The sequence below is a fragment of the Chrysochloris asiatica genome, unplaced genomic scaffold (assembly GCF_000296735.1).
Source record: "Chrysochloris asiatica unplaced genomic scaffold, ChrAsi1.0 scaffold00050, whole genome shotgun sequence".
Taxonomy (NCBI): Eukaryota; Metazoa; Chordata; class Mammalia; order Afrosoricida; family Chrysochloridae; genus Chrysochloris; species Chrysochloris asiatica.
In genome coordinates, this window is record NW_006408568.1 from 16,030,031 (window position 1) to 16,038,949 (window position 8,919).

Genomic DNA, 8,919 nt, shown 5'->3' on the forward strand with positions numbered 1-8,919 from the left:
AAAAAGATGAAGAGTACATCTCTACTACACATGGTCAACAACAAAGGTTGCAACATAGCAAAACCATCAATTTTCTATAGGGCACTATCATCACTCAGACAAATTTTCACCAACAAATAGAGCCAACACTTCAATGACAAATCTACCACGGAAACATTAGGCAAGGTGCTCGGCGGCCATTCACATCCGTCTCAACTTCATCATTCCCATACAGTGCCCTAATAATGCTCAGGAATAGACTCTGATATGTTACAAGTGATTTCCTAGCAAAAATAGTTAAAGTATCAACATTTGCAGACATTGTGCTTTTTGCCAATTAAAAAGGGTGACAATAATAGCGTCACCGGTAATAGCATCACTGCATCATGATATGACAAGAGGGAAAGTAGTATGCTTACAGCCTGGTCTCAAAGAATTCCACAATCTTGTTCGTTAATTTCAGAACTTATGAGCTACCCAGAAGCAGTTTATACTAACAAGCAGCCACTCACAGCTGGGGTGATGAAAAACAGCCATGTGGTGTTTTTAAATCTTTCATTCACTCAATAACATTTTCCACATTCTCTTTTATTGTACATACAGATAAGTTGTTACATCAGCAAAAGGGCAAGAATGGATGAAACTAATAGTGTATCTTTGCTAAAAACAGAGTATTTTGTTATTCACATATCACTGAGATATATTTTTAAAACAGTTGGAACCGACTCAACAGCACTTAGCAACAACAACAACTCTTCTTAAAATGCACACACACACATACACATGCACAAGTACACACATTTTGGGGGCTATTTGGTTTGATTTCCTGAAAAACTCTTTAAGCTTTTATCAAAATTAAAGATGCAAAAGAGTCTGTTGGAGTCCTGGTGTGACATTGTTGGATAAGCACTGGACCACAAGGTTGGTATGAACTGCAAGGTTGGTGATTCAATCCCATCAGCCGCTCCTCAGGAACCTCCTCAGGGTCGCTAGGAGTCAGAATTAACTGAAAGGCATGTAACAACAAGAAGCATGTGTTGACCATGTGTATAATGGTAGGAAGAAAGCTGAAAAACACTGCTGCAAGTAGGAGCAAGGAAAGAACTGGCAATGTACCTGGTGTGGTTGTGGTTGTTATCATTGTTAGGTGCAAACAAGCCAGCTTTGACTCATAGCAATCTTATGCACAACAGAACAAAACACTACCCAGTCCTGCACCATCCTCACAAGTGTTGGCACACTTGAGCCCATTGCTGCAGCCACTGTGCCAATCCATCTCATTAGGAAGCCTCCTCTTTTTCCATGACCTTCCACTTGACCAAGCATCATGTCCTCCTCCTGGGAATGGCCCCTCCTGGTAGAACGACTAAAGTATGAGAGACGAAGTCTGACTACCCTGGCTTCTAAGGAGCATTCTGTATGTACTTCTTCCAACCCAGATTTGTTTGTTCTTCTGGAAGTCCATGGTACTTTTAATATTCTCTTCCAACACCACAACTCAAATGCAACAATTCGTCTATGACTGTCCAACTTTCACATGTATGTGAGGTAACTGAAAATACCATGGTTTGGATCAGGTGCACATTAGTACTTAAACTGCTATCTTTGCTCTTGCACACTTTCAAAGAGGTCTTGTGCAGTAGATTTTCTTGACTGCTGCTTCCATAAGTGTTGATTGTGGATCCAAGCAAAATGAAATGTTTGACTAATTCAATCTTCTCTCCACGATATTCTTTATGGGTCCAGTTGTGAGGACTTTTGTTTTCTTTACTTTGAGGTAAAGTCCTGATGTGCTGATGTAAGATAAACAATGACATGCTAACTATAAGGTTGGTGGTTCAAACCCACCAGCCACTCTTAGGAAACCCTCTCATAGGGTGGGTTTCCTAAGAGAGGGTTTATTTCAACTCATAGGGTTGCTATGAGTCGGAATTGACTCAAGAGCACTTAACAACAACACCAATTAACCATAATGCAATTCATACTGCAATCAGTGATCTTTGATCCTTATCAGTATTTTAAGTCCTCTTCACTTCCAGCAAGTTAGGATGTATCATCTGCATATCACAGGTTGCTAAAGAGTCTTCCTCCAAACTTGATGCTATTGTTTCTCTTCATATCATCTAGCAGCTCGGATTATTTGCTCAGCATACAGACTGAATAAGGATGGTGAAAGAATAGATGCTTTTCTGAATCTGGCTTGAATTTCTGGCTGCTCCCTGTAGATGTACTGTTGCAGCCAATTTTCAATCATCCTTAGTACAGCTTTGTATGCATATGATATTGAGACTGTTCAGTGATTTCTACATTCCACTGGGTCATCTCTCATTGGAACGGGCACAAAAATAGTTCCCTTCCAATCAGTTGGCAAGATAGTTCATCTTCCAAATATCTTGGCATAGATGAGTGAGTGCCTCCAGTGCTTCATCAATGTGTTGAAAGATTTCAATTTGTATTCTGTCAATTTCCAGGAACTTTGTTTTTCACAGATCCTTAGACTTCTTGCAACTCAAACTTCTTCCTTCTCTACTGAATTCTTGATCGTTCGCTACCTCTTGAAATGGCTGAACATCGACAATTCCTTTTTGGCACAGTGATTCTGAGTATTCCATACATCGTATTTTGATGCTTTCAGCATCATTCAATATTTTGTCCATAGAATCCTTCAATATTGCAATCCGAGGCTTGAATTTTTTTCTTCAATTCTTTCAGCTTCAGAAATGCTGAGCGTGTTCTTTCCTTTTGGTTTTCTAATTCCAGGTCTTCATACATTTCATTATAAAATTTGACTTTGTCTTCTCAAGCTGCTCTTTGAAATTTGTCGTTCAGCTCTTTTAATTTTAGTGGCCTTTTGCTTTTTACCTATATGGTGATCTTGATGTCATCCTACAGCTATCCTGGTTTTCAGTAATAATGTCTAATGCATCATATCTGTTCTTGAGATGGTCTCTAAATTCAGGTGGAATATATTCAAGTTCATATTTTGTCTCTCATGGAGTTGTATTGATTTCTTTCAGCTTCAGCCTGAACCTACATATGAACAACTTAATTGTTCCACAGTTGGCCCCTGGTTGTTCTAGCTGATGATATTGAACGTTCCCAAATGTTACTCCCCAACAGTGCAGTCAATTTGATTCCTGTGTATTCCATCTGGTAAGGTCCATGTGTATTGTCAGTCATAACTTATGTTGTTTAAAAAAGGTATCTGCAACGAATAAGTGACTAGGCTTGCAAAATTCTATCATGTGATCTTCAGTATCATTTCTGTCACCAAGGCCTATTTTCTAACTACTGTTCCTTCTCTGTTTCCAACCTTCACATTTTTTTATTCCAACTTATACATTCCAATTATATTTCAATCAAAACATCTTGATTGCATGTATCAATTACAGACAGAAGAAACTGGTAGAATTCTTCAGTTTCATCATCACTGCTAAAGTGGTTGGTGCATATATTTGAATAATAGTGGTGCATATATTTGAATAATAGTGGTGCATATATTTGAATAATAGTGGTACTAGCTGGTCTTCCTTATTTGTTGTTGTTGTTGTTAAGTACCATCAAGTCAATTCTGACCTGTAGCAACCCTGTATAGGGTTTCCAAGGAACAGCTGGTGAGCTTGAACTGCCAACCTTGCAGTTCAAATGGATTTACAGTCTGGCGCATTAACCCACAGCACCACACCAGGTTTCCGGTCTTCCTTGTAGGTGTATGAATATTATCCTATCACATACAAAGCTGCACTTAAAGACAGATCTTGAAATGTTCTTTTGGATGATGAATGCTACTCCATTCCTCTTCAATTTGTCATTTCAGGCATAAAACCGTGATTGTCAGATTCAAAATGGCCAATACCCAATCCATTTCAGCTCACTAATACCTAGGATATAGATCTTTATGCATTCTATTTCATTTTTGACAACTTTCAATTTTCCTAAATTTATACTTCATATATTCCATGTCCCAATTATTAATGGATATTTGCAGCTGTTTCTCCTCATTTTGAGTTGTGCCCCATGAGCAAATAAAGGTGCCAAGAGCTTTACTTCATTAGGGTCATCATGGTCAACTCTACTTTGAGGAAGTAACTCTTTCCCAGTTGAATTTTTTAGTGCCTTCCAACTTGAGGGGCTTATCTTCCAGCACTATATCTGATAATGTCCTGCTGCTATTCATAATGTTTTCATCTTCTGGGACATATCTGGTAATGTTTCATTGTTATTCATAAAGTTTTTAGTGGCTAAACATTCAATAGTCCACTTTTCTGGTATACACACAGAAATTTAATTCCATGCTTATTTGTTATCATGTGCTCTATATAAAATATCATAATAAATACTGTAGGAAGGAAATAAAGCTATTTTTTAAATCAAAACGCAAAGAAAGAAAATACTTCTTTAATATTATGATTTGAAAATATCTCCGAACTGGTTCATTAAGTATCAATCTAATCATCTTGCTACTACAGACATAAGTAGATAAATAAGCAAATAAAATGAAAATTAAATATAGAAATATGTTTTTCATTCATTCACCAAATACTCTCTAAGCAAATGGGCTTATTTTATTTTAAGCAATTTTGAAAAGCCCCCACAAGGATGGCCAATATTAAAAAACAGAAAAAGAAACAGAACACAACAAATGTTGGCAAGACTGTGGGGAAATGGGAACCCTTATTCATTGCTGGCGAGGATGCAAAATGGTACATCCATTATGGAAAAGTGTGATGGCACCTCAAACAACTAAAAATAGAACTACCATTTGTTGTTGTTGGTAAGTGCCGTCGAGTCAGTTCCAACTCATAGTGACCCTGTATAGGGATTCCAAGAAATGGCTGGTGAGCCTGAACTGCCAACATTATGGTTCAAACTGCCCTTGCAGTCCAACTACCATATAACACAGCAATTCCACTCATAGGCATGTCCCCAAAAGACTCAAAAGCAGAGACTTGTCCACCAGTGTTCACTGCAGCACCATTCGCAATAACCAAAAGCTAGAAACAATCTAAGTGTCCATCAACAAACAGATGAATGGATAACAAAATGTGGTTCCTGCTCACAATGGAATACTGCTCAGGCAGAAGGAAAAACAAAGTCTTGGTAAGTGCTATAATATGGATGGAGCTTGAAGACATCATGTTGAATGAAGTAAGTCAATCACCAAAGGGCAAATATTGTAGGACCTCACTTACAAGATAAGAAAAAGCAAACAAATAGGCCAAACTGTATTACTGGTTATTAGGGTCAAGAGGAAGTGGGAAAGGAGGGGCTAACAGTGATGGAAATATCACATTGATTAAGGGTAAAACTGCACAGCCAACTGTTGCAATTTCTGTCAATATGTGGTACACCAGTAAAAAGCTGAATTGGAAAAAGTTTTGTAATATTTATAACCACTACCAAAAAAAATAATTTTTTTAAAATTGAGCAGTTGTTGAGGCTACTTATGTACAACCAAACACCTCATGGGATTTGGTTTCTTGGTTTGGAAGGTTATGATTTCATGAGACATTCCAGTCCTAAAAACATATTTAGTGCTTCTTTTCTACATCCTTGTATGATGTGTACTGCCTTGGGTTAAAAGCTTGCAAGAGGCCTTCCTAGGCATAACAATTGGTTCCTATTCATCTGGAGCAAAAAGACGAAGAAGAAGGAAAAGTCAGGAAAAAGAGGAGGATGTGAAATGTGTGGCTTACTGCATCTATCAACAGCTGTCTCCTTTGCCATAGACCAGAAAACTGGATGGTGCCCTGCTATCATTATTTAACCTTTTGATCAAAGATTCTATAGAAGAATCCTGATCAAAAAAGGGAAAATTCAGAACCAAATTCTCCTCAACTTCAGACTTCCTGGATCCATGAAGGTTGGCTGAGCCCCTGAAACTATTGCCCGGAAATAATTTTTAAACCTTAAACCAAAAATATGCCCTTAAAACTTCTTACTAACCAACAATAGTTATTTTAACTAGTAAAAAAAAAATGTCAACCTTGAGCAGTATGCTCTTTTAAGAACTATGTAGACTAATTGTGTTGTCACAGATGTAAAGGTAGAAGTTTTGTAACAAAAACAGGGGAGTAGTAAACCTTACAGTCCAGAAACAGAGGACCATAAGACCATCAAGGAAGAAAAGCACAAGCAGAATGCAGGACGCTATCGAGAGAAGCAGTCACACCAAAGATGGAGGCAGAGATGAGGACATGGAGAGGGAGCAGCTGAGGACTCTGTTGTTGTTGTTGTTAAATGCCATTGAGTTGGTTCTGACCCATAGCAACCCTGTATATGGTTTCCAAGGAGCAGCTGGTGAGCTTGAACCACTGGCCTTACAGTCTGATGCATTAGCCCATAGCACCACATCATAGCACCACACCAGGACTCCAAATGTGCTCTTTAGTTGTTTGAATGATTATATATTCCTGAGCATTTCTGTGTACATCTCCGCACCCCACCCCACCCCTGAAAAAGAAAAACAGAGGGAATGGAAGGAAATACTGTTGAATGTTAAAGCACAGAAACTGTAATCAATGAAACAAAACAATGGTGTAAAGCCAATGTTCTCCCATGTAAACTATCATTAAGGGAGGGAGGGAAGGAAAGAAGGAAGGAAGGAAGGAATATCTATATGGGATCAAAGTGACCATAGCAACTTGAAAGATTAGATAGATACAAGACTTATGGGGCAGTGAGTTTACGTAAATGGGAGAGGATGAGATCGGTCACACATCTCAAAGAATCAGTGTCACTAAACGGTTCATACAGACACTGTTGAATTAGTGTGTGTTGTGCTATGCATATTCTCAGCAACAAAATAATAAACTAAATTAAAAACAAAAACATAAGAAGGGCATGTGGCCTGAGTAGCAGAAGTCAGAATCAATGATACAAATAATGTAAAAGTTAGTAATGTCCCAGAAAATGCAAAAGCAATGGTTGCAAACAGCACTGAGTACAAATTGCTTTCTTTGGTAGTTTAAAAATCACATAAAGGATAGGCAAATACCATGATTAAAGACCCATTTATTAAAGCATTTATATATACTCATTGTAGCATGATGCAACGCTTACTGGAGGAAGCAAGCCAAACTGTCTTCATCTCAGCCCTCTGGCTAATATCGTAGAGTGTGTAATAGTACAAGAAACATGGTAGAAATAGTAATGACTTGAATCTAAATAGAAACTAGGTTTGTTTTGTTTTAATTGTATTAAATATCCAAGGAGGATTCATAAAGGTCATTAAAAAAATTCCCTTACTTTTTCATTCCATTTTTCCACAAACTTTCTGAAGCCCCTTCATACATGTAATAAAGCATTTGCCATTTCAACATTTTTTAACATGTACAATTCAGTGGCATTAATTACAAGGGTTTGTTTTTTAATAATTCAAATAAAGTAAGTTATCTCTTCTCACCAGTGAATCATTTGATGAGATTAGTTTCTGAATGTTTAGTTGGAAACAACACGAAATAAAGGGATCTGCTTAATAAATAAAGGGGAGTTTGTTGTTGTTAAGTGCCATAGAGTCAATTCCGACCCATAGCGACCCTTTATAGGGTTTCCAAGGAGCAGCTGGTGAGCTTGAACCACCAACCTTGCAGTTCAAACGACTTTGCAGTTTGACGCATTAGCCCATAGCACCACACCAGGGCCTCATGCAAGCTTTTAACCCAAGGCAGTACACATCAAACAAGGATGTAGAAAAGAAGCATTAAATATGTTTCTAGGACTGGAATGTCTCATGAAACTATGAACTTCCAAACCAAGAAACCAAATCCGATGAGGTTTTTGGATGGGTTTAGGATGATCTAATTTGGAGGGCACTGATAAACAGTATTTTAATATTGAGACTGACTAATTTTACGCTGTGCTGTTTGCTAAGAATCCTGGTGTGGTACTGAGGGTTAATGCGCTGGACTGCAAGGCTGGCATTTCAAGCTCACCAGTCACTAATCAGAAATCCTATACAGGGTCCCTATGAGTCGAAACAGTCAGTGACAATTAACAATAATCAGCTTGCTAACATAATCCATGCAATGATGTAGCAGAACTCACTTTCTCCTCTAAAAGCATTCCTGTAACACAGACACACATGAATTTGTGGATAGCTATAACCTGGTATGGCGCTGTAGGATCAGCATAGTACTGCTAACTGCAAGGTCAGCAGTTCAAACCCACCAGCTGTTTCTTGGAAACCCTATACAGGGTAACTATGAGTCAGCACTGACTTGACAGCACTTAACAACTATCACCTTTTCACAGAAATTAATTCATTCATGATACAAGCACAAAATTAAGCTTTACCTGGAGTCCTGGTGTTGTGTTGTGGGTTAATGTGCCAGACTGCAAAGCCCTTTGAACTGCAAGGTCGGCAGTTCAAGCTCACCAGCTGCTTCTTGGAAACCCTATACAAGGTCACTATGGGTCAGACCTGACTTGATGGCACTTAATAACAACAACAACACCAAATACTGGAGTCCTGGTGTGGCACTTGTGAGCTAATGCATCAGACTGCAAAGTCATTTGAATTGCAAGGTTGGTGGTTCAAGCTCACCAGCTGCTCCTTGGAAACCCTATGCAGGGTCACTGTCGGTCAGAATTGACTTGACAGCACTTAACAACAACAACACTAAGTGTTAGTGCCCAAAGCATAATGAAGGAGCAAATGTACCTATACCTGGTCTAAGAAGCCATGGCTATGAAAAATTCCTTCCCCAAGAAACCACACACAGCTGAGTGGAACAACAAAGGAAAGAATTCCAAGAGAACTCACAAGCTCTTGTTTGCTGTGTCTGACAATGTGTACCACCAATTTATTTTGATTGCCCTTGGTAGTTCAGAAACAATCACTGGAGTAATCTGCATACAAGTCACTTGTTGGTCAACAAGGGTGCCCTTCTAGCTAAATATCCATTAACCAACAAAGATACACTGAAAGAATGTTCATGG